The sequence below is a fragment of the Panthera tigris genome, chromosome D4, assembly GCF_018350195.1.
Source record: "Panthera tigris isolate Pti1 chromosome D4, P.tigris_Pti1_mat1.1, whole genome shotgun sequence".
Lineage (NCBI taxonomy): Eukaryota > Metazoa > Chordata > Mammalia > Carnivora > Felidae > Panthera > Panthera tigris.
The window spans coordinates 12,403,098-12,430,644 of record NC_056672.1 but is presented as its reverse complement, the minus strand read 5'-3'; the positions used below and the strand labels follow the sequence as shown (position 1 = coordinate 12,430,644).

Here is a 27,547-nt window from a genome sequence, read left to right as displayed (position 1 = left end):
TTAAAGCTACAAAGTCATACAAACAGAGAAAACAGGAAAAACACATATTCTCATTTTCTATTTACTTTCGATCATTTTGGCCATGGCTACAGTTTTAGCCCAAACTAATCCTTAAGTTGAAATCTGTTGTTAGTTTTAATTTCTTTTCTCTTCCTTTTGTCAACTTCAATTTTTAAAGGGAGTTTTAAGGTCCTCACTGATGTACCTTCTATGAGAACTTCAAGGTTTTTAAGTTACATCTACTTTTAATTTACTCTGCTATTTTCAGTTACATTGAAGCCAAAATTGGCTGTCTTTTAAAATTCAGAATGACAATCTTCCTGTGCTTTTACTAAGGTCACACGTGGGTAATATAGTTATTCTATTTAGTTTAGCACCTCTAAAAATCATCACAAAAATGGTAAGTTTTGATTGTTCATGGAAATCAATTTATAGGCAAACAACTTAAAATCTATTTTCGTTCCCTACAATTTGCATTTTTATATTTCAGATTTGCTTGTGCAGCAATAAGGTGTGAGGTCCGATTGCCGATTGCTTAAACACATAAGGTAGTTTCAAGAGGCGCAGAGCTGAAGACAATTTGCATAGAGCAAGCCTGGATCACCAGGAGCCTGTTCTGTGAACACAGGAAGACGTTCGGAAGACGGCCAGTCTTTACTGCGGCTCATTCAAAGGCCAGAGATGACGGCTTGTTGCCATGATTCATTCCTTTTCATTCAATTCCCCCAGTGACTCATGGCTATCCTTTTGTTAGCAGTGTGTGTACACGAAGTGAATAAGAGGATTATAGGAAATGGTGTCTATTCTCTTTGCTTGAGATGCAATTTCAGAACAGCCGCTGGAGGCGGGCTCTTTCAGGTAGACTTGATGATACCCTGAGTAGTGATCGCTGTGTACTTCCGATGCCTTGTACCAGCTTTCAAGCTCAGGATCATAGAATACAAGGCTGGGGGCCCCTAAAAACTTATCCAATCACTCCCACTCCTTGCAAAGATGAGAAAGCTAAGGCCCAGAGAGACCAATGATGTGTCCAGTGTCACACAGACAGTTAGTAACAAAGGTAGGAAGAACACCCGGGTGTCTGGATTCCGAGACCAGCACTTCCTCTCCAGGAGTTCATTTTGTCTCAGTTGTACCTTTTATGTAGGTAATTCAAGGCTGCCCGTATTCTAATATAGCAGACAGTCATAGCAAGACAGCATGATAAAGGTCAAAAATTTAAAGGGGTAATACACTAATACAGGGCCAAGAGCGATGGGTTAAATCTTTGAAGTTCAAGATTCTTTCTCTTCATCTGTCACCATTATGAAGGACTTCAGCTTCACTGAGCCCGAGCATTCTCAGCTATAAAGTAGAAAGGTAAGGCAAAGGTCAATGAGATAGCGTAGGTGGAAGCAGCTGACAGCCATATACAGAAGGGTGTTCAATAATAACTGTCCAAACTGAATTGATTGGAAAACTCAGGCACCCAAGTAAATGGCAACATGGGACTCGTAAAATCACTTTAAACCTGATTCTTTGGATAAATTATTCCAATGTACCCATTCAGTCAGGAAATATTTATGGAGCACCTACTGTGTGCCAGCCAGGTGTTGTGCTAGGTACAAGGCATGAAATAGAAACATAAAGACACGGTATCTACTCTCAGCGACTTTGCAGACCAATGGAGGAGACAGAGGAGTGGGCAGGCAATGACCCCCTCCATGATGACACAGTGCCAGGGGAGGAAGCCTTCACGTAGACCAAGGAGACTGGAGAAGCCCCTCCAGAGGAAGCAGCTTGTGAGCTGAGACCTGACAAATAAGTAGGAGTTACCCAGACAGAGAAGAGCCGCTGGAGAAAGGAAAGACACAATGTGAAGATGTGCAGACAAAAGAGCTTGGGTGCCTAGGTGGCTCAGTCTGTAGAGCGTCTGATTTTTTATTTCGGCTCAGGTCATGGTCTCATGGTTCATGAGTTTGAGCCCCCCGTCAGGCTCTGCAAAGCACAGAGCCTGCTTTGAATTCTCTCTCTCCCTCTCTCTCTGTCCCTCCCTTGCTCGGCTCTCTCCCACTCTCTCTCTCAAGGTAAATACACTTACAAATAAATTAAAAAAAAAAAAAAAAAAGAGCTGAGTGACCCAGAGGAAGTAGAAGAAATGGATTCTGCTCTGGTTACAGTATGAGGTTTGAGGCCTCAGAAGAGTCAGGGGCCAGGTGGGCCAGATGCAGAGGTCAGTTTCATGTGTTTATCCTAAGAACGATAGAAAACATTTTAATCAACCAAGTGAAACAACCACATAAATGGATTTCTCGAGGAAATCAGATTTTTTTTTTTTTTTACCTTTGAAGTTTTTCAGGGGTATGAACCTATATATGTGTGCTTGTTCTGATATTTAAATAACATTCTTTTTACCCACAATCCATAGATACCATTATTCAAAATTTAATCACCCCCATTAGACCCTAGTTTAAAAAAAAGTTCCTCAGACAAACTGATTAATTTTACTCAAATGATGGCAGGGCCCATAATCACAAGTAACCAATTGGGATGAAAAAAATATTCATGGAATAAATATATGCACAGCAAAATTGCAGTTAAGATTTCCAGCATTTGAATTAAGGAGAGATGATGGGAACAGCTGGAATAAGAAATCAGAATAAATATGGGGCATCTGGGTGGCTCAGTCAGTTGAGCGTCCGACTTCGGCTCAGGTCATGATCTCAGTCATGGGTTCAAGCCCCGAGTCGGGCTCTGTGCTGACAGCTCAGAGCCTGGAGCCTGCTTCGGATTCTGTGCCTCCCTCTCTCTCTGCCCCTCTCCCGCTCACACTCTGTCTCTCTCTCCCTCAAAAACATTAAAAATAATTTTTTAATAATAAAAATTAAAAAATAAAGAAACCAGAATAAATAAGTGAAAGGAAATTTGAAAACATTATACTTTCAACTGTGAGCCTATTTTAAAATCACCACACCCAACCTAGTTGTAAGATGCGGGCAGCTCTGGAAAACTGGAGCACCATAAACTAGTTTTGCCAGAGATAATCCAGGTCATGCTAAGCAAACTGGTGCCTCGGTGGGAAAAAAAGATATACCGTGTTTTCTAGAAGTGGTGCCATGACCAAGAAAGTTTTCCTGAATCTCAGCCTAGAATTTGGCTCTGACAATGCACCCAATGGCAGAGGTTCTTGGGTCAGGGCTGGTGAGGCAAAACCCCATCTCCTGTGCCTTTGGGAGCCAGGAAGAGTGCCATGGTTTTATCAGAAACCCTCTTATGAATGGAAGAGCCTTGCTGTTAAGAGGACCCTGAATTCTCTGGGTTTTGTTTGCCCTTATAAAATCCATGAGCTACTTTCTAGCCCACTTTATCTGAACATCTTCTGTGCACTTAAGAACTATAAAGCAAGTAGAGACAGCAACCGTCTGCATTTATAGAATATTTTTTTCCTTCTAAATACGTAAAGCTTCAGAATTTGAGCACAATGTTCTTTGAGAAAAGCACTTCCCTCAAGCTGAAGATTTTATTTTACCAAATAAAGGGATTTATGGGCCACAAACAAGGGAGACGGTAGCAGATGTAGGGGAAGGAGTTGAAACATCAAGAGACCTTCAGGTGGAATGGTGAAAAATAACAGCAACTACGAAAAGGGGCCTTCAGGGTTAGAAATGTGGCATCTGTCTAGGAGATGGGAATCAGGAAAGCAGGCTCTTTGCAATTCCTGTTAAGTTCTAACTTTAGCACTTGGTTGTTTAATTGCATACAAAATCCACAACTTTTTAAACATGATGTATAAAGTTTATTCCTCCCAAATTTGGAAAATATAGATAAATAAAAATGGGCAGAGAATTCCAGTGCTGAAATATAATCACTGTAACACTTATGTATCTCTCTTTCCAAATTTCTGTTGCTCTAGCTCGCTCACTTTCTCTTCATATAGAAGTATAAACACATGATGTCATTTTTATAATATATAGATATATATTCACATGTATATTAAAATAGAATCATACTGCCTATACTATTTCAGAATCTTTTTATTCTTCACAATTATGAATATCACCCCCTGGTATACCAACTCCACGGAGCTAGAGACCTGTTCATTGTTGTTTCCTTAGCATCTAGAACAGTACCTTCATGTGGGCATTCAATAAATATCTATTGAATGAATAAATAATGAGTGAGTACACTTCCAAGTCAATCAAGTTCATGCAGCATATTAATATGCAATATATATAATTATAATTAAACATACATATACAACTAACATTCTACATGCCATCAGCATGCACTATCTCCTTTCCACCCCAGATCAAATGCTACCCCTCTATCAAACCCAATTTAGCCTCCCCCTGCTCCTTCCTCCTCAGACTACTGTGGAATATTCTTTACCCTTTTTGGCACTTAGCGTCTTCCATCTTGTTTTATAGATATTTCAACATGTTATAGAAACATACATGATGGAAATGCCATCATGTGTTTCAACACAGTACAGCTTTCCTATGACATCTGTGTTTAGTTGATCTTTGTAATAACAATAGCAAAAATAACTCTATTGTATTAATCATTTTACGTGTACCAGGGACTATACTGTTATATGTACATTACATGAGTTAATATTCTTTTTTTAAATGCTTATTTATTTTTGAGAGACAGAGTGTGCACACACACTGTGGGGAGGTGCTGAGGGAGAGGGAGACAGAGGATCCAAGCAGGCTCCATGCTGACAGCAGAGAGCCTGGTGCAGGGCTCAAACTCATGAACCACGAGATCATGAGCTGAGTCAAAGTTGGACGCTTAAACAACTAAGCCATCCAGGCGCCCTGAGTTAGTAACCTTAATAACCCTACAAAGTAGGTATATCTGTTTGCTAGGGCTGCCATGACAAAATGGCTCTGGGATCATTCTCCTTGGCCACTCTCCTGCTGACTCTTCACATGGTGGTTTCTCTGTGCATATGCATTCCTGCTGTTTCTATGACACCAATTATATAGGATTAAGCCCCCACTCCAGTGGCTTAATTTTACCTTAATTACTTATTACTTTTTAGACATGATCTTTATTTATTTATTTATTTTTTTAATATATGAAATTTATTGTCAAATTGGTTTCCATACAACACCCAGTGCTCATCCCAAAAGGTGCCCTCCTCAATACCCATCACCCACCCTCCCCTCCCTCCCACCCCATCAACCCTCAGTTTGTTCTCAGTTTTTAACAGTCTCTTATGCTTTGGCTCTCTCCCACTCTAACCTCTTTTTTTTTTTTTTCCTTCCCCTCCCCCATGGGTTTCTGTTAAGTTTCTCAGGATCCACATAAGAGTGAAACCATATGGTATCTGTCTTTCTCTGTATGGCTTATTTCACTTAGCATCACACTCTCCAGTTCCATCCACGTTGCTACAAAAGGCCATATTTCATTCTTTCTCATTGCCACGTAGTATTCCATTGTGTATATAAACCACAATTTCTTTATCCATTCATCAGTTGATGGACATTTAGGCTCTTTCCATAATTTGGCTATTGTTGAGAGTGCTGCTATAAACATTGGGGTACAAGTGCCCCTATGCATCAGTACTCCTGTATCCCTTGGATAAATTCCTAGCAGTGCTATTGCTGGGTCATAGGGTATAGACCTGATCTTTAAATATGATGTACTGGTGGTTGGAATTTCAACATATGAATTTGCGGGGGGGGGGGGGGATATAGTTCTGCCCACAACAGACATATTATGATTCTTCTCATTTTATTTTTATTTTTTATATGTATTTTATTTATTTATTTTTGAGAGAGACAAGAGAGCAAGCTGGGAAGAGGCAGAGAGAGAGGGAAACAGAGGATTTGAAGCGGGCTCCTGGCTGACAGCAGAGAGCCCAATGCAAGGCTCGAACTCACAAATCGCAAGATCATGACCTGAGCCGAAGTCAGACACTTAACCGACTGGGCCACCCAAGTGCCCCCCGATTATTCTCCTTTTCTAGATGAGTTATCTGAGCTTCAAAAAGGCAAGAAAAAAGGCATTAAAAAAGCCTTTCACTCACACCCATCTGATTCCAGAATCTGTTCTCTGTCCTCCTGCGTCCTTACCTCTCACCTCCTATTCCCAGATCATTTGCAGGGGTACCTCATGGACATGTTAGATGTTCAGTGGATTCTTGTTGAATGAATAAAGTAAACACACACACCCATGAAGCATGAGTCGGTTAATTAAGAAAAGCTAAGTCCTGAGACTGGGATGTCCAGGTGGCTGGCTCTGTAGGCTGAGAAGACAACGAAATGGAAGATTTAGGGACATGGTCCAACATGGCCCATCTAATCTTCTATTCAATAGCCACAAGATGTGAGCATAATGAACCTTTCTCCAGACAAAATTAAAGGCAAAATTAAAAGGGATACAGTGGGACACCTCTCAGATTATTTGTCCATTAGCCTCTTGACAGGCTAGCGGGTCCATGTAACTCATAGAAGCACTACCTGCCTCCCGAACAGTGCATGGGCAGCCCTGGTCCAATCTTGGTCTCCCTATTCAGCCCCATCTCCTACCATTCTTTTCTGTTATCTGCCCCCACTTGCTGCCCAGGCTTCAACACAAAAGTGCTTCTCAAAGTTTTCCAAACACTTCGGGCCCATTCATGCCCCTGGGACTTGATGCTTGCTGCTTCTCTGCCTGGAATGCCATCCCTCACTTTCTCACCTGACCAGTTCCTCTTGGTTGATCTTTCCAGACACACCCAGAGATGACTTTCTATGGATGAGCTTCTCCAGAAACCCACATCTTGTGATAAAATACACACAGCATACAATTTACCTTCTCAACCATTTTTAAATGTATAGTTCGGTTGGGTTAAGTCCATTCACAGTATTGGGCAACCAATCTCCAGAACTTCTTTCACCTTTCACACATAGAACTCTGTACCCATTAAACAGTAACTTCCCGTTCCTTCCTCCCCTTAGCCCCTGGTAACCACCATTCTACTTTCTGTCTCTGAATTTGACTACTCTAGGTACTTCGTGTAAGTGGAATTATACAGTATTTGTCTTTTTGTGTCTGACTTATTTCAGTTAGCATATTGTCTTCTAAGTTTCATCCATATTGTAGCATGTGATGGAATTTATTTTCTTTTTAAGGCTGAATAATATTCCATTTTATGTACATACATACCACATTCTGTTTATCTATTCATTTGTCAATGGACACTTGAGTTGTTTCCACCTTTTTGGCTGCTGTGAATAATGCAGCTATGAACATGGGTGCACAAATAGCTTTTCAAGACCTGGTTTTTAATTCTTTTGGGTATATTGGATGATTCTACTTTGAATGTACTGAAGTTGTTTTTTTTTTTAGGAAGTTTTCTTTTTTTTTTCTTTTAAAAAAAAATTTTTTTTAACGTTTATTTATTTTTGAGACAGAGAGAGACAAAGCATGAATGGGGGAGGGTCAGAGAGAGAGGGAGACACAGAATCTGAAACAGGCTCCAGGCTCTGAGCAGTCAGCACAGAGCCCGACGCGGGGCTCGAACTCACGGACCGCGAGATCATGACCTGAGCTGGAGTCGGACGCTTAACCAACTGAGCCACCCAGGCGCCCCTGAATGTACTGAAGTTTTAACATCTTCCTTTATGATCAGAAAGGTACTAAGTAATAATCTAACCTTTCTCCTGGTAGCTATCACCAGAAACATAAAACCAGCAGTTTGCTAGAGAAAAACATTGTGCCCATTAAGATTATTTTATTGCCTGTGACAGAAACCAACTCTTGCCAGTCTGTGGCACTGAAGAGACTACGGGAAAGGTTTGAGGGCATCCGTGGTACTCAATGAAGAGTTGATCTCAAATGAGAATGGGCACAACTGGGCTGTAAAAACAAGTGGGACCAGAGCTCTAAGTGGCCCCGACGACCCATCTCTGTGCCTTCGTGCTCTCCTTTCTGCATGTTCCATTTTTTACTCATTGGGTGTTTGCTCCACCTGCAATAAAAATGGCACCCAATTCCCCTCACCTCTACATCTGTGGTTCGAGACCCTGTAAAGAGACTAGCCTAAATAGTTCTTAGTCCCAAATCCACAATGCCAGGGAAGAATGTTTCTGTTAAGTTCCCATCTCATTGATGAAGTATGGCTAGGAAGACATAGTAAAATTGTATAAAATGGCTGCTCCCAGTGCAGTATAATGTACATATATGTGTTGAAGGGCAGGCAGTTACCAAAATGTCAAAGGTCCAGAATGACCATAAGTCTGCTAACACCTTAGCAGATAGGCTGCAGAGTGAAAGGCAGTGGGATGAGAAAGTCTTCAACCATCCTCATCTTTGCTGAATGCTCTTATGGGTTCAAGGAAAAGGGGTTGTGTAGCAAGCAGTGGAGTGGAAGAACTTTAATCAAAAGCCTGTCTCACCAACCAAATGAAGCACAGATAACGAGGCAGGAAAAGGGTCTACTAGCCTTGAGATCTCTTCAGACAAGTTTGTGACATAGGGCAATTCTAGCAAGAGGCTTGTGAGAGCTAAGAGAAAAATAGGGTTCCTACAACATCAAGCAGACCCAGAGGCCAAGATTAAAAGGAAATAACATTAACCCAAGGAAATCCTGGACCATAACATTTCCAGGAGAGAACGCTGAGGTTCAGGTACCTCCAAGGCATCTTATTTGATAATTAGGTGGAGAAATGCAGTTGACCACAGGAAGAGGAAAGAAGAGTTTAAAACTATTGCTAAGAATCAAAGCTAAACCCCACACCACTTGTGGCCTGTTTCTGGTAGAATGTTTCTCGCGTTTGTTCATCGATTCTGAATGTTAAATAAGTCTTTCCAGCAGTGGTTCCAGGGTGCCGGAGCAATGAATCTCAGACGGGAGCTGAAAAATGAGGGCTGCAAAGTTCAGGGAATAATAGAAAATTAAATCTGAACTGAGCTGCTGTAAATATCACAGCCAGAAAATAGAGCACATCAGCAAACCGTGCTGGCAGTGAAGGCAGTGAATTCCTCCTCTCCATACAAAGTTATCAGGGGTGCATAATAGGGTATTCTGAGGTTTAGGTGTGAAGAGGTGTTGATGAGGAGAGACAGAGAAAGGAAAACAAGTGGTGTTTTTAAATTAAAATACCTCTTTAGTAGAAAGCAGGTTCTCTCAGCCAAAGCCAACAATCCAGCTCAAAGGACCCTTTTGCAGTAATTCACCTAATGTAAACTTCTACACCCCATTAGCTGCAGCTCTTTTGTGGTGCTCATCATTTTAGGGTATCTATAGTTATTTGTGGGCATGTTGTATCTCCGCAATGAGATCATAAACCCCTGGAGGGCAAGAGAGGACTTGTTTTCTTCGTTCATCTTTGTACTCCACACAACATCCAGAGGAACTAATATTTATTCACTGCCTCCACTGTGCAGTGCAGTATTGCAATGTTGTAGCCTTTGGGGTGCTCCCAAACATCCTGCAGGGGGAGTAAGACCAGGACAAATCACCAAAGCTTTGGTGATTTGAAGCAGTAACTGAAGCAGTAATGAAGCTTTGAGCAGTAACTTGCCTAAACTCACATCACCACAGAGCTGAGATTGGAACCCACGTCTACCTAATTCCAAAGCCTGTTCTCTTCCCTCCTTGCTGCACTGCCCTCTTGGCAAGTAGCAATTATATTACCCAATAATCATGTTGATAACACTAATAATAGCTAATTTCATCAAGAACTTTCTCCAAGCCAGGTCTCGGTTAGAGGCTTTATAGGTATTATTATAATTAATCCTTATCGGAACCTAAGAGTTTGGTGATATTCTTATCCCAGTTTAATAGATAAGAAAACTGAGACACAGAGAGGTTAATAAAATTGCCTAAATCTTATACTAAATGTGTGCTATCATTACCCTATATTGATTTCAAAATATAAAAATAAACACACACACACAACCAGCCAACGTGTTTCAAGTAACTACTTTGCACGAGGCTCTGTGAATTTTCTAATTTCATCCTCATTATAACTCTCAAGGCAAAGCACGTATTCAGCAAATTGTGGGATAAATGAACAATTGAAGTTAAAAATAGAGCCACAACTATTTCTAATTGTTAATGTAAGAAAAATCCAGAAACTCTTCTTTATTTGCATGGGCAACACCATAGCTCCCAAGCTGTGGAAGACCAGCAAAAATAAATGAATATTAGAAATATAAGAGCAATTTAGACAGTAGAAACAAAGATTTTAGTTTGGAAATGAGTGTTGTAAAAAAATCCAGTATAATACAGGCCTCCTTTGTTGTGATAGCATCTTAAATGAACTACGCCAGAAAATCAGCATTTATAAATAAGACAAACAGAAGCCTCCAACTTAGTTTTGATTCTGTATCAGAAATACAGCCCTCCTAAGCTGATGACAAATCTCTGGGATACATCCAGATGAATTAGACTATGATATAGTAGCCTTGGAAGAGTAGAGAGTTCTAGATAAAAATTAAAATACCTTGGTTCTACTTCTGGATTTTCCAGTTTACCTGGTTATTGGTGCTGTCCACCAAATGTTTCTCTGCCACCCTTAAGGTTAGGCATGATCATATGACTTGCTTTGGCCAATGAAATATGACTAGCAGTTATGACAAATTAAATCTTAACGGCAAACTAAATTTAATTTAATGGTAAATTAAATCTTTTCAGGCAGAAACATTAGAATCGTGCATGGTTTGCAATGCCCTCTCTTCTTCAAGGATGACAGATGATACTATGGAAGGCATTTTCTATCACCCTGCATCCCTAAGTAAAATGACAGGGAATAGAGTACATAGCTAACCCATAGTGGAAACATAGCATAAATGAGAAATAAATATGTTGTTTTAAGCCATGAAATTTTATTGTTTGTTACTGTAGCATAGCTTAGCACAACCTGATTGATAGACCAACTAATAAGTTGTGTTACCTTGGGATAGCCCCTTTACCTGCCTGGTATCAGCTTCCTTATCTGTAAACCTAAGGGATTAGCCTAGGACAGAAAGATTTAATCTGGGGGCCCATGAATGGGCTTTAAGATGACAATGAACCCCCAAAATTATAGGTAATATTGTGTTTGTGTGTGTGTGTGTGTGTGTGTATGAGAGATGGAATTCACATTTTTCTGGAGAGAGAGTTCATAACTTTTCCAAATTTTAAGAGGGTCTATGTTACGCAAAATGAGATTAAGAACCTGAAGTATCTCTAAAGCCATTTCCAGCTCTAGTGTGCTTTTTAGAATCTAGAGTAGGAAAAAATAGCTAATTAGGTTCCTCTCTGATCTGGTATTTCAGGACTTGCCTTGAGTCAGATTTTATGAAGGTTGTTTTCAAATAATTAAGTTTAAGAGTTTGGCTTAATAGGATTGCAAATATCAAAATCTCAGGAGGTATTCCTGGGTGGAAAGAGAGGATTCAGAGCAATTCTTTTTAACCCAAAGAAGGAAAGTTTCTTCACAAATTGAAAACGGGGTCCCAGATCACTTTCAGTGGATGGGACAGAATGGGACCTATAGGAAGATATGAAGGAAAAAAGGTCACTCTTCTAAAAATACATCACCACAAAAAAGATGATGCCTGAAAGGCCAGAGTATGATACTTTAGCAGAAGGCAAAGAGCTGTCTAAATATGAAGCTGTCTGAGTAGACTACGTTAATAGAGAGATCCTGAGTTTTATTGATGGACAACCTGGATTCAACATGCTGTTTGTTGGGCCACAGTTTTCTCATCTACAAAATAAGGACAATAATACTCAGCTGTAACAGAGAGAGTCCCAGCAGCAAATAGGTAATGTATTTAAACAGGGTAATTGAGGGGAGTTTAATGAGGACTATTTATGATGATCAGTTCTGGGTTCAGAGAAACCAGCAAGGCCTGTAGAAGCACCAGGGGAAGGGTTAAAGCAGGGAGACCTTTGTCACTCCTAAATCTGAAGGGATTAGGACAGAACAGTTACCATAAAAGGGAGAGTTTAGCTGTAGCTGCTGTAGGAATGGTCTACACAGCAGGAGTTGCGGCCTTCCCAGGGAAACACAGACATGCTAATCCCTGGCCCAGCAGGGAGGGAGCCAGCTCACACGCCTGAGTTCTTTAGGAGCCTCCCATTGGCCAAGAAGAAACCAATGGGCAAGGAAGCCCATTGATACGGTCCAGAGAAAGTCTCCTGGGGACAGAGAAAAGTAGAGAGAGAATATGGAAGGGAAATGAGCCTTCCAGCTCTTGGATCATTGTAAAGATTCAAAGAGATAACATTTAGAAGCATGTGAAGTGTTATATTAGCTATTATCGTCTGATTTAGTGAATAAATACCTCACATCCTTTGCTAAAAAAAAAAAAAAAAAGATTCTGATAGGGTTATAGGGTTCTATAGGGAGTGAGTCCATAGCCCCTGAGAGAGTGGGGAGAGGACACATGGACAGAGATCCAGGCCTCAGAATGAAGCCACTGTGCTTAGAGAGGTGGGCTGGGGGGTGGAGAGCTGTTTCTGAATGCTTTGAGTCAGGATTAACTGGTATGTTGCAAGGACAGAGTATCTGAGATGGCTACTCCCTGGAGCGCCAAGACACCAAGCCCTTCTCTGAATGTTTATGCTTCCGTGACAAGCAGTTCCAGTCTGCTGGCTGCTTAGGAGATACCTTTCTAAGCAACAAGATTTAGACTTGAATAAGCTTCATATGCACATATCAGGAGGTGTATTTCCTGATGTGTACATAGATGCCAAAATACGGACTTCCTGTTCAAAATGCAGCCTTGCAATGTTTGGGCTGTGTGGTATGCAGTAGCAGTTGTCATATTAAGTTATACCAAAGCTTGTTCACTAACAGGCATAGGGGCACTTAGCTCAAGAGTGATATGCAAAACTGGACAGGCTTTGGTTCAACATTTTCTCACTGTACTCTGCAAAGGCAGCTTTCTCCAGAGAAAGATGGTTGGACTATAATATCAGGAGATTGTAACGTTTCTACTGAGAGTCCTAACCGGTAGAGAGACAGCCCATGTTTTGACCTACTCAGCTTCCCCTCTTCCTTCTCCTGGAAGAAAATGCCCTTCCTTCATTGGATAGAGTGTGGGTGGGACTGTGAACATGTGACCTGAGCTGGACCAGTCAGATTCCTTCCCCTAGAATGTGAAGCTTCAGGGGAGTGGCCCAAGTTTGGAAAAGTCATTGAAACTAATAAGTGTCAGTGGTGGTACCCCCACAAGACTGCTCATTTATTCCTGCCTCCTACAGATCCCCAAATAAGTCCAGATTCCCATATGTTGAGGACTGGTTGTTCAACACCTCCTTTCATTCCCTAAGCTACCCTCTATCCTTTTAATTCATTATTCATTGGTTTTAGGTAGCTAGGCTAGACCAAATAAAGATAATCGATGTTTCAGGAATTGACAAGAATCATGACTTGGATGAGGTTTTAGCATGGTTTCACTTCTATTTACCCCCAAACCAGCTGAGAAGCAGTACAAATGGTATATGCCAGGAAGGGGTACAGCTGAGGGAGTGGGTCCTGATTCTTCATTCTGAGGTTCAGAGGACAGAGCATCCCACATGAAGTGAGAATCCCAACTTTTATACTTATAGACTGAAGTAAGGACAAAGTGTTCATTCAAGAGTCTAACTAGGGACTCTTATAGAGTTCATTCAAGAGTCTAACTAGGACTCATATTAAAAAAAAAACTTTGCTTCTCCACAGTTCCATAATTCTTATAGGCTTTCATTGAGCCTATATTAGGGTTGGCCATGCCATAGCACTGTTGGTCAAAACCCACCTCTGTCCCTTGTGACCAAGAATCTTGATATGCACAGCTGGTGAATTCTAGTTCTTCCATAATCTCAGTCTGATTTCTTTTCTGTCTTATTATCCACTATTCCCTTTCCCTATTCTACTGGATTATTATGGAGAAAATACATTTATGTACGTTATCACTAATCCTTTTAACATATCGCCAAGGTAAGTGTTTTTTTTTTTCCCATTTTATTGATTAAGGAATGAATGCTCAGATAAGAGATCAGAGCTCTCTGTAGAACAGGAATTCAAACCCAGGCCTCTTTGACTTCAATGTCCACACTCCCGCACTGTCCCATCCTGCTCAGTTTCTGATCCTAATTCTGATTCTAATTATACTGTGTTCTTGGATAAGTCACTCACTTTTCTTTGGCTCCTTTGTGAGTAAGCATAGAATCATATCTTTCCACAAGATTGTTGGGACAAGATGGCTAGCAAATAGATGAGTTTATTAGGCTAGGTGACAGAGTGGTTTCAAAGAGCCATAAAACTATGTATGCTTCTACTCTTTTTGCATTTTACAATGGCTACTTGAAAAAAAAAAGGACAAACATTCTATCTTTGGTTTGGAAGTAGAAATTCCCCTACCTACACTAAGCCAATGAAAAACCCCAGAGGGAGGCATATCTAGCTATCTTTTCTCTCTGCGAATTTATGTATTTCTGTCTACATTTCCTCCCCAAGGCTTAGTTAGAAGGTCTCAGTGGCAGCTTCTCTTTTCAAATTACAGGCATACCTCAGAGATATTGCTGGTTCAGTTCCAGACCACCACAGTAAAGTGCCGAATGAATTTTTTTATTTCCCAGTGCCTACAAAAGTTATGTTTACAATTTACTGTAGTCTGATAAGTGTGCAAAATAGCATTATGTCTAAAAAATATCCATACCTAAATTTAAAAATACTCTGTTGACACAGACACAAAGTGAGCAAATGCTGTTGGGGAAATGGACCCAATGAACTTGACATGATTGCCACCAACGTTCAACTTGTGTAAGGTGCAGTATCTGTGAAGTGCAATTGAGTGAAGCACAATAAACCAAGGTCTGCCTGTTTTCCCCAAATACCTCTTCCGTTGAGAGTAAGCTGCTGGCTTCCCCATCATTATTAGTCTAGGATATTTAATGCTGGTTTAACCACTCATCCTAAGCCCTAAAATGGCCAGAAACATACTTAGTGGTCCTTTGGTCCTGTTTCCTGGATCCCAAGTGTGTTCAAGTGGCCAGAATCAAGCAGGAGAGAAAGGCAAGCTTCTGTGACCCAGGAGCCAAGCTGCAACACAGAACCCGTCCTTCATAGAGCAAAATCTTATATCAAGTAATCCTGGATGAGAAGCCCTTCCTCCACAACCTAAGTATTGGTTTTCATCTCAGACAAAGGGAATAATTGGTTTTCTGCACTGAGCTCTGTGATCTACTGTTGCCAACTTTACATGACTGTAAAACTATTAACTCCTTGCAGGACATTTTGTCTCTGTGCTGGAGGAAGAAGGAGAAAGGAGAACTGCGTCACTCAGGGCCAAGTGGAAGGCAAACATTTAAGTGATGCAGTGTAAATTCCACTCACATGGTATCCATCTCAACTGTCTTGAAATTGTGGCCAACATTTAGGGATAAAAGCCAGAGAGCTTGGAATAGAACAGATTTCAGCCTTCAAGAGCAAACCCATACATTACCCAGTGGTTGCAGGGAAAGAGTCTGGAATTCTACCAGGTGGAAGATGAAGCCAGCCTCTTCACTTCCTCTGCCTACATTTGCTCTCCACTTAACGAGGCTTTAAATGTTCATGAGATCTTCCTGGGTAAATGTGAATCCAGAACTGCAGAAAAGGTAGGGGCTGGAAAAATGCAAAGGCAGGTGTAACAGAGCCTCTGCCCAATACAAGAGTCCAATAGAGCACGTTGAATGAATTAATTAAAAGAGAGGGAAGCAGAAAATACTGACTTATAAATAGGGGAAGACAGAATGTATCCCAGTCCAGAAGATTGTGCAAGGTCCTTCACCAGGCACCTCATCGCAGTATATTTGTAGTTTTCTTACATATAAAAACAAGGCTCAATAAAAATGAACTCTTCCAATCTGTTTAATGATTTTTAAGGCTCAGTGGGACATGAGGTTGATGAGAAAACTTGCAAGGGTATGACTAGTTACGGTATCACTCCAATATTTTTCAAATCTCCCCAGCATTACCTATGCAATACACACTTGTGCTTGTGGAAGCTGGGACTTCTCTCTCAGTGGGACTAATCTCACATAGGCAATAACCAAACAAAACTCAAAGTTTGAGCAAAATAAAGTTTAAAAAGTATCTTTGAGAGTCTCCCATTCTTCCAATCCAAACTTTTCTGCATATTCCTTCAAATTTAGAAACAGCGTCTTGTCACTTGTTTCCAACTTTCTTTTTTCAACCACTTTTAGTTAGAACAATTGAGGTTAGCACCTCTGTTTGAACAGCTGCTCACCACTAGCAGGGGAACTATTCCTCTCTGCACCTGGGGGGATCCTGCAAAACAGGCTCACATCCCTTCTTCCCTTCAGTCAGAATTAGCTGACCTTGACCTTGCACCCTTCTGTTCTACTCTTCCTTGTAACCTTCTAAAAGAATTTTCAAAACAGATTTCCTTAGAGGAGTTTTCACAAGGAACATGGGTTTGTCTTGCCACCCTCTTGGAGTTTTAATATTTGAATTTAAGGAATTTTGGAGGAAGGGGCTTATAAGTTGGAAAATCACTTGGAAGTCAGCCTCCAAATGTTCCATATTACGTTAGAGCACACCAGTCACCATTAGGGATTTTTCATAATCACTATGAAAAGAAAGAACCACAAAAGTCGAATGTCAGCCAGGAAATAAGTAGGTTACATTTGGGCAGATGGTTAATATTAGGGGGAAGGATATCCAGATCATGATTTTCTTTTTCCTTAACAGCAATATCAACAAAACAAGGCAACCCTTTACGGGCATTTGAGGTGATGAACTCATGGTGTTCATATTTAGGCTTAGTGCATAGCTAATTTCTATCAGTCAACTACTGTCTATTGACTATTGCTGCATGGCTAGATTATTTCTATGATGAGATCTATTTTCTGCTTAATGGGTTGTTTCATTCAAATGCTGGCTTCCACATTCATCAGGGTTGTTAAAATTATTTCTTGAGTCTAGCAAAGGGAAACATTCCACTAGGGTTTGCACTTTTCTCTAATTAATGTTTTTAACATGTCCCCTGTGAATTACAACCATGAATAGTTAAACACAGTGTTAGGCTGATAGTGTTCTTTCTATCCCAGTCTACAAATCTGCTGGTTGGTTCAAAAGCTCACATCTGCTGAAGGAATGAAGAGCAGTTCCATATTATTCTTTGCTCTCTCCCCTATCTGGGTATTTGGGATAGTGTAGAAAGTGGAGACATCACTATGTGGAAGAGGAGGGAAAATTAAAAAGAGTGGAGGGAACTCATCCTTCTCTCCACCTCTGCACTGACTTCTAAGCCCCACTCTTAGTGAAAGGCATTTTCAATACCATTTGTTTATTTAGATCTGCCAAATGATAGGCAATTTCTCCAAAAGGTTGCATTAAAAGGTTAGCATCCAGAGAGCCATGAAACATTAAACCACTCACTTAAATTCATTAGACACCTCTACCTGGATGCCACATAATTACAATGGAGTTCAGTCATATATGCTGTGAATATGTATAATTCACACTATCCACTTTGGAAAAATGCAAACAGCACCCTCACCACCACCTAGAAAAGCATAATTTTTAGTGCAGCATGTCCTTCAAATAGAGGCCAACATCTTTATCTATGTTCAACTTAAGAGAGAATGACAAGTTCCAACACAACTGAAATCACCTACACAAAGACACTGAGATTCAAGGGATTTAAATGGTAATTTTGTTGACATTAGCTTTCTGCCTTAGTGCCTTTGGAACCTCACCCCAAGTAATTTGCAACCTCACTATACCCAAAGCTGAACGCATGGTCTTCTGAGGCTAAGTGACTTTCCCACCGTGCTTTACTCTCACATCACAAATGCTACCATTTCCCTCATAACAAACGATTGGAAACTTGGAATCATCACTAACTTAAGCTACTCCTTTATCAATAATATTCAGGTTTGGAGCATGTGCTACGTGCAAGAGACTGTGCCAGATGTTGTGGGGGATAAAAAGAAATATGGAAAACAGTCCCTGACCTCAATAAGCTGAAATTAAGCAGGGTGAGACATGTGTCAAATGAAAAAGATAATTAAGGAAATATAACGTAAGAACAAAATGTCCAGAGAAATCACTCCGGGTATGGGTGAAGGAAAACCTCAGGCAGCAAGGCAACCCAGGTGAGCAGACACAGCCCTGCAACCATGATGGAAGCCAAGGTTGGAACTCACAAGAGAGAACAGATAAGAACCAGTTAGAGTCCAGGTAAGCAATGGAGTCTTTGGATTTTGCTTTCATGCCCCATGCAGCTAGCTGGTCCTTCCTTTCAGTAGTTTTTACTGCCCACATATTACAGGTTTGACTACAACAGTAGTTACTTGCCAGTACTTGGTGAGCACCACTGTATGCCAGCGACTGTCCTAAGTACTTCATACATTTTAATTATTTAATCCTCAAATAAAGTAAATACTACTATCATCCACATTTCACAGATGTGGAAACAGAGGAACAGAGCTGTTGAGAATCTTGCCTATAGATAAATGTCCAGTAAATTGAAGATCAGAATTTTAACCCATTCCTACTTTCCCATCACATTGCCTCTGAGTCATTTGAGGTACCAGATCTAACCTTGAAAACACAACTCTCACCTGCCCTCTCCCACTTAAGAAAATGTTTAGAACATCCTTGTTGCCTAAAAGATAAGACTCACTATCATTAGGCTGGAAATTCAAGAGCTCAGCCTTAGCCTCTCCTGCCAATGAGATTCTTCTCGTACCTTCTACAACAGCGGCCCTCCACTTTAACCAAGCTAGACTGCTCAATAGCCCCAGGAGACACATTGCACATTTATATCTTAAGGATCCATGATCATAGATATGGCTTTTAGAGCCCTTCATGTTACACCTTGCTCATGTGGTGAATTAAAGCAGGTACCTACTCTAGTCACAGTCAGATATGAAAGTCTAACTTCCAAAATTGCAACCCAAGATTAAATTGTAGTTAGACCCTACTCCTCTTGATTCAAAGCCCATTCATTATCAATTAAAAGTAACAAGTACTGTCTCTTTCTGAAATAAGAATTTCTGGCACTGTAAATCTCTCCTACACTGTCATTTTGCACATTTTTTAAACCTGATGCCAGATTTTACATACATTCCTTTTCAAGTTTACTTTACTAACTTCGATATTTTTTTTTTCCAACTTGGGAAGATGTTGTTAAAAACTAATTACTTCCACCCATCTATTTACATTGTCTTATCCACCAATCTAAAAAGTATACATTTACATAGCCATGTTGTTGATTTAAAAAGTCTTAATAGCATTTGGCCAAAGAAAGCAGGAAAGATTTTTCATTTTTTCCAAATTGGCTTTGATGCATTAAAATCAACATACTTTGGGTATATTTGTTGGGTCAACTCTGAATACTTCTGATTTTTCTGTGGTCCAGGCTACACTGATTTATCTTGTCTGCATGACTATCATAGGGTACTTTATCAAATGCTTTGTTGAATCTTTCATTTGTTCCATTAGACTAGACATATCCTAGTCTAATAAAATGTAATAACTTTAAAACCCCAGTAACCTTACTTGGAGATTATTGATTCTTAGTTTATTTATACTTGCTTCTGATAAATACCTACTTCTCTAAGTGCTTGCAAACTACTTGCTTAGGAATCTGAAATTTCAAGTTTGTGTTTACTAGAATGACCCTTATAAAGTTGGAACATGTCCACCTCATCCTTTGGTAATTTTTCTTTTTGCAACGTTTTTCCCAGCCTGAGATAGTGATCTTATATTAGTTTCCTATTGCTGCTATAACAAATGACCATAGATTATTGGCTTAAAACCACACAGGTTTGTTAGAGTCTGGAGTTCAGAAGTCTGAAATCAGTGTCTCTGGCCTAAAATCAAGGTATGGAGAGGGCTGCATTCCTTCTGAAGTGTCTGAAGGCAGAACCCATTCCCTACCCCTTCCAGCTTTCAGATGCCACCCACATTCTACGGCTCATGTCCGGGAGCCAGCAATCACATCACTGCCCTTTGTTTCCATGATCACATCACTTCTTCCTTCTCTGGCTTTCCTGCCTCCCTCTTTTAAGGATCCTTGTGATTACATTTGGCCCAACCCAATAACCAGATAATATTCCCATCTCAAGATCTTTAATCACATCAGTAAAGTCCTTTTTTGTCATGTAAAGTAGCATATTCACAGGTTGTAGGGATTGGATGTGGGCATCTTTGGAAGAAGCCATGATTCTGCCCACTACACAACCTAAGATCATCACATAAGTAAGTTGCTTTAATTTCTTTAGATATAATTCATTTAGCTTAATTACTGAAACGCATTTTAATGGACTAATATTCTTGCTAACATCTTTATTCTGTTGGACTGCAGTTTTCTCCGACATACTAGACTCTCCATGTTAAACAAACAAACAAACAAACAAACAAACAAAAACCTTTCCTTAAGAGGGAGAGACCTGCACACATGGGGTTCTGCTTTGTCTATCATCTAACTTGACACCATCTCCTTCAAACAATGATCTCTCCCTCTTTTGCTTTTTTTTCTTTAAAAATAAGTTTAAAAACCTCAACTTTTTGGTTTTTAACATTTCTCAAGTCTCAATGTATTCACAGTGAGCGTTCAGGATTTTTCACTTGTACAGATTTGTGCCACGTCCATGGTCTTCAATGCATCCTTGATCATGTACCCTGCCTTTGAGATCCTGGTTTTGTTCTTTTTAAATCTAGGCATGGATTGTTCCTGGAGCATGTTCTATTTCTTTAAGGTCTGCTCAGTGTCCTTCTCATTAGGATAACCCAAGATTACAGAGTAAACATTTCTTTTTCTTCTTAAGTGATAGTCTCTTCTAGAAACTGACTGTGGACTCCTTTTACCTTTGTCAGATGAAAAAAGAAAAAAAATCCAATGGATGTGTCTGAACATGCCCATTTGTTCCCTTTATCTGCCTTGATGAATTCCAGGGTGACTCAGTCACTTCCTCCCATGTTTCTCGTACCTTCTGTTTCGCCAACTGGCTTTTCTTTTCTGGTCAGAATTCAGTGGAAGCGCCAGTCACTGTGTCCTCTAATCAGCTGTTCCACTTTTAGCTACAGGAGCCTTCCCACAGATGTTTGGAGAGTTAAAGTGATGATATCACTACATGACTATTACAGAGCCGAGAAGTCTTCTTCCCCTCAAGCCTTCTCTGCATCCATCACCTCTGCTTGCAGGCTGCCATACATGGTTCTGGAGTTTCCCACATGGTGCTTTGTTAAACAGTTAGTGCTCTGACTTGAGTAGGAGGGCTGGGGCTGAGAAAAGACAGAGCACCAACTAAACATAAGTTTAGGGATGGGCAATAGTGGGGTCCAAACCAACCTGCATGTCCTACAAGTAAGTAAGTAGAGGACAAACATGCTGGTTTAGTTTAAGGGAGTCATTGGTTTCAGGAAGGAAAACTCCACTCCAGCTATAAAAGTAGAAAAGTTGACTGAGGTTGTGGCGATCACTACATGTCACTCTATAACCGCAGTGATTAGAGGTGAGCATACAACCAGTCAGAGTAAATGTCAGGACTTCAGCTGGGGATGTGGTGATGGAGTTTTTCTTGTCTGTCAGTAGCCCATAAGTCAGGGAGCTGCTTGTAGCCACCTTGGGACCACGAGAAGAGCTAATTTTAAATCAGGCTGACATTAAATCATGGAAAGGGAGACAAACAAAATGAAAGAAATCAGTTTCTTAAGGACACCATTGAGCCACAAAACCAAGCCTTCCCTGTGGCCAGGCCCTCTTTAGGAGTTTCAGTTCCCTTTAATGTTGAGGCCCATGTGAGTTGTATTTCTATTCAAAATGTGTCCTTCTATTCCACCAAGTTTCACCAGGAGACTGGGTTAAAATAGTAAGTTTCCTTTGCCTGTTTTTTTTGTTAATTACCGGTATTTCTGTGCATCAAACCTAGACAAAAAGAAGCAGTGTGTTTTTTTGTAAAATGGAAAACGTCAGCAAAAAGGGACAAAATATACAGATACCCAGGATTTTGAAAGGGACAAGTGTCAGGGACTAGTCTTGCTAGGGAGCATGGTAGAATTTTGGCTGAGGTGAAAAGGTTTTTTGTTTTTGTTTTTGTTTTTAAGGAGGTTTGAGAAGATATAGAGTAATTCCCAGGGGACAAGTCTTGAGAGTAAGGGAGACAGAGGAAGCTATCACTGGTGTGGAGGGACAGGGTGGGACATCTGAGGGACAACTAATGTGAGAATTGTTGGAGGGGGCTCAGAATTTGTGGGGTGTCATGTGGACAAAAGAGGACTGAAGGACTAAAAGAACAAAGACTTGGGAGCCTAGATGGCTCAGTTTGTTAAGTGTCCAACTCTTGGTTTTGGTTCACGTCATAATCTCAGGGTCGTGAGATCAAGCCCCATGTTGGGCCGACAGGGATATTCTCTCTCTCTCTCTCTCTCTCTCTCTCTCTCTCTCTGCCCCTCTCCCCTCAAAATAAATAAACTTTAAAAATGAATAAACAGAAGAAAAAAGACTGACTGAGAGATGGGAGGTGAAGCAGAGAGAGAAGGTGAGTTGGCAGGAACAAAGGAGCGGGCAGTTGGAGGGGACTGCGTGTGGTCAGTGAGTCAGCTCTGAGTTCTATCCACTTAAGGGCATATTTGTCTTCTATTGCCTCATGGTACAGAAAGTACAAGAATTTTTCTTTCAAAATGATGTGTTTCCCCACCTTTTGTTTCTGTGGTCTCAGTTTCAGTCTTAGGCACCAACCTGTCATATGTGGGCAGGGTGGCAACGGCTGGATCACTGAGTCACACATCGATCATGTATGTGAAATTCTGTTCTTCCTCCCCCGACCCTCATCCCACATTTGTAAACACCCCTCAATCCTACAAACATCCATAAGAATAAACCTGCAGAACATCTCTTTTCAGATACCAATAGTGGCCCCTCAGCAGAAGGATTCAGTTTTGATAATAAGCTTTATCATTCTCTTCTCAAGACTTTCCTCCCTTTCCAAATGAATTCATTTCTTCTACAGGAGGAAAAGCAACTTGTAAAAACCTTAAATGGCCATAGCGATGGTTCAATCTACCTCCCTCCCTTTTGCAGCCTGGGAAATTGAGACCCGGAAAAATAAACAGTCAGCTAGTGACTCAGCTGGCATCAGTACTGTGGTGCCCTGAGCCCTGAGTCCATCATGAGGGCTATTGCTCTACATCACAAGGGCCTCTTCTCATCCCGCTTTTCCCACCAAACTAAACTTTGCTTAAGATCTATCTTTGATACCAAAATCTATCCTGGTTTCAACTCAATTCCTGATTATGCATAGGGTGTGTGCATGTGTATGTTTCTATTTACAGTAAAACCTTGGTTTGCAAGCATAATTTGTTCTGGACACATGCTTGTCATCCAAAGCACTCGTATATCAAAGTGAATTTCAAGAACCATTGGCTCAGTTGTGATCATGTGACATTCAGCATCATGTACTACTTGTATTGCAAGACATCACTCGTTTATAAAGTTAAAATTTATTAGAAACCTTTGCTCATCTTGTGGAACATTCACAGAAAAAGTTACTTGCAATCCAAGGTTTTGCTGTATTTGGGTCTCTTTCCCCCATTAGACTATAAGCACCCCCAAGCATGGACTGCCTCCCTGACTCACATTTTTCTCTGCCCTTATGTAACCCAATCCAATTCCCTGCTCCACCCCAGGATTATAAGCCCCTTAGAGGCAAGGACCTTATCTTACTTGTCCTGGGGACCTCAGCCCCTGAGTACACAGGAAGCCCTCTGTAAAAGTTTGATTGATAAAAATGGCTCTGTGAACCTGTATAGTGGATGGCTATAAATATTATTGACTACTGATTTCATAGTCTTTATCATCAGGTACTTTAAGTGGTCAAAGAATCAGGCAAAAATTTTTTCCTAGAAACAGTATGGCAGTTCCTCAAAAACTTAAGCATAGAATATCACATGACCAAGAGATCCCACTCCTAGGTATATACCTAAAGAATTGTATGGATACCCCACACTATATCAATTCATCTGTTGGTGGACGTTTGGGTTGTTTCTACTATCTTGGGCTCTTAGGAACAATACTACTTGAACATTCATATAAAAGGTTTTGTGTAAACGTATGTTTCAACTCTCTTGGGCATATGCCTAGGAGCAGAATTGCTGGGTCATATATGGTAATTCTACATTTAACTGTTTGAGGACCTGCCACACTGTTTTCCCCAGCAGCTGTACCGTTTTGCATTCCCACCAACAATGTAGAAGGGTTTCATTTCTCCACATCCTAACACTTGATACTTTCCTTTTTAAAAAATTGTAGCCATTGAGGCACCTGAGTGGCTCAGCCAGTTAAGCATCCAACTTGGGCTCAAGTCATGATCTCATGGTCCATGGGTTTGAGGCGCGTGATGGGATCTTGCTGACAGTTCAGAGCCTGGAGGCTGCTTCGGATTCTGTGCCTCCCTATCTCTCTCTCTGTCTCTCTCTCTCAAAACTAAATAAACATTAAAAAAAAATTAAAATTATAGCCATCATCATAGGTGTCAAGTAGCATGTAATCGTGGGTCTGATTTGCATTTCCATAATAGCTAATGATGTTGAGTATCTTTTCATGTGCTTATTGGCCATTTGTACATCTTCTCTGGAAAAATGTCTATTCGAATCTTTGCCCATTTTCCAAATTGGGTTCTCTTTTGTTGTTGAGTTGTAAGAATTCCTTATATATATTCTGGATACCAAGCCTTTATTAGATACTTGACTTATGAATATTTTCACCCATTCTATGGCCTTCTTTTCACTTTCTTGGTAGTGTCCTTTAATATACAAAAGCTTTTAAAATTTGAGGAAGTCCAATTTATTATTATTATTATTTTCTTTCACTGCTTGTGCTTTTCATCTATGAGATCTTTAAACACCAGCCCTCACTACCAACTAAGTAGTATCTTCCTTACTTTACTTTCCAGAGAACAAATCTGGTGATTACCAACCAGTGAATGATTGGCTTCTCCAAGGGCAGGTCAAGAGATGTGAGGAACAGGAAAAATGGGGGGAGCAGGGACTACATGGAGAAACATGACCACCAGGTGTATGCTTTCAGCAACGGGTAGGGTAATGGAGGGGTCCAAAGGAAAAAAGACCACACACCCCCTAAGAAAATTGTTGTAGCTGATCTGATGTCTGGCAGCTGGCTGCCACCCAATGATGGAAATAGGCAAGACTTGGGGCTACTAATTTACAGGTATTAGTTAAGTTACTACATGGACATTTTGCTTGGAATTTAGTTAGGCCACTCTTTGGGATAGGCTGTGTTTGGCTTTGGGGTGGTTTGTTGTTCAGGTGAGTTTGGGTGAAAGTCACGCTGGTCTTCTCAAGTCTGAAACTGCCAGCCCTGGAGTGTGGCTTCCACAAGGCAGGGCTCCACATTCCTGTAGGAAGGCATCATTGTCTTAGGTGGAGCAGTTGCTCAGTGACCCACTTATGCTCCAGTTATATGCTATTTCTACTTTTTATAGATTTCTAATCTGCCAACAGTAGGTCCCTTAATTTGAGGTGATTTTCCAGTAGTGAAAGGTCTGTTAGGATAACAGCTGTGGCTGTGAATCAGGACAGACACAACCCCTTAGCTTTGCATTTGACCTCATTACTCTAAACTCTAAATGATCAAAATAAGCAACCATGAATTGGAGAGGAGAGAGAGACGAACATGCTTAATGGACTAATTCTTTAAAAGTTACAACCCATAATACCACCTCCAAGGTATCCTCTACCCCAATTCCATTCAACTTTTGATTTGCTGGTGACAGAAATGCATCTTAAATGAGCCTAAGCAAAAGGGGGAATTTATAATAATGATTTTGGGGTATCTCATGTAACAAAAGGCAGGTTGGATAACCAAATCAGAAATGGATAATGTGTGTTGCAGGGCCCTGTGGAGAGTGGGAACCTAAATTCAGTCTTATTTAAACTCTGTCTCTATCTCTGCTTTGGTCTGTGTTGACTTCCTTCTCTCTGACTGCAAATGAGTATCCCTTCACAGAGGGAAATATAACCATTGAGAGCCCCTCTATTTCATGCTTCAGCTCTGACCAGAGAGTGTCTGTATCCATTCAGGTTCAGCTACAGATGACAGAAACCCCTCTTGCAAATTTAAGCTGAAAGCAGATAGGTACCCAGTGCACGTGCTTTACCAAGTGATCCTCACCTCCTCTATCACCTCTAGAGTTAGCTGCTTACCCAGTCCCTGGAAGAGCAGGTGCTGTAGGCATCAGGCTGAGCTTCCAGGAACAACTTCCAGAATAACACTGCAGAGTTTCCTGCCGCTATTAGAAGGCCATCCACTCCCTCCCTGCTTTCTGTTCAAGTGACACTGATGTCCCATGTTCTGCTTCTTGACACCACCCATGAAGCTAAGAACCAGCCACTGGGACCTCAGCTACAACTGTCACAAAAACCCAAACATCTGCATACCAAGCTTGCCCAGAGACAGCTTCACAATGTGAACTTCTACGTTCCACATCTCCCAGGGGCCTCTGCTTCGTGTCACTCAAAACCTGAAAAACCCAGCTAGTCTGGGTATGAACGTGGGGAAAACCGGAACTCTCGTGTACTGTTGGTGAGAATGTAAAATGGTGCAGCCACCATGGAAAAACAACATGCAGGTTCCTCAAAAAGTTAAAAATAAAACTATCATGTAATCCAGCAATCCCACTTCTGGGTATATATCCAAAAAGAATTGCAAACAGGCTCTCAAAGAGATACTTGCACACCCGTGTTCATTGCAGCATTATTCACAATAGCCAAAAGGTAGAAGCAACCTAAATGTCCACTGATGGATGAATGGATAATGGGTTAAAAAAATGTGATATAGACATAGTAGAATATTAGTCAGCCTTTAGAAGAAGTAAACCCTGTCATGTGCTATAACATGCATAAACCTTGAGAACATTATGCTAAGTGAAATAAACTGGTCACAAAAAAGACCAATACGGCATGGTTCCACTTATTTTTTTAAGAGAGAGAGAGCACACACTCACACATGCAGGGAAGGGAGAGAGAGGGAATCTTAACCAGGCTTCATGCTCAGCACATGACCTGAGCCAGAATCAAGAGTGGGATGGTCAACTAACTGAGCCACCCAGGTGCCCTGTGATGCCACATGTATGAGGTGCTTAGAATCACCAAAATTGGAGAGGCAGAAAGTAGCGTGGTGTTGGCTGGGACTGGGGAAAGGGGAAAATGGGGACTTGTTTTTTTGATGAGGATAGAGCTTTAGTCTTGCAAGTTGAGACAGTGCCAGAGACCTGTTGCAGAACACTGTGCTTGCAGCTAACCCTAACGTACTATACACTTAAAAGTGGTTAAGGAGGCAAATTTTATGTTATGTGTTTTTTACCACAAAAAAAAAAGGTCTGGATAATGTGGTCTTCAGCTTTCCTTCTAACGTGAAGTTGTGCCACAAGGAGATTGGAATGGGGCGAGAGAGTCCATCTACAAAATCTGGACCAGATCCTGACTTTCCCCCAACCCCCGCTGTTTCAAGCTTACAATTCTATGAAGAACTCCACGTGAGCTAAATTTGGTCCTATATCCACCCCTAATGAACGGCGGCTGGTGGCAAGCCACACAATTAGATAGGAGTGAGAAAAAACCAC

At 40.9% G+C, this 27,547-nt stretch overlaps 1 protein-coding gene across 2 annotated transcripts in view; it reads right to left on the bottom strand.

Moving 5' to 3' along the window:
* CD4H9orf135 (chromosome D4 C9orf135 homolog) overlaps positions 1–27,547 on the bottom strand; it is a 206,336-nt gene that overhangs the window by 4,459 nt on the left and 174,330 nt on the right. The gene's annotated exons all lie outside the window — the stretch shown is intronic.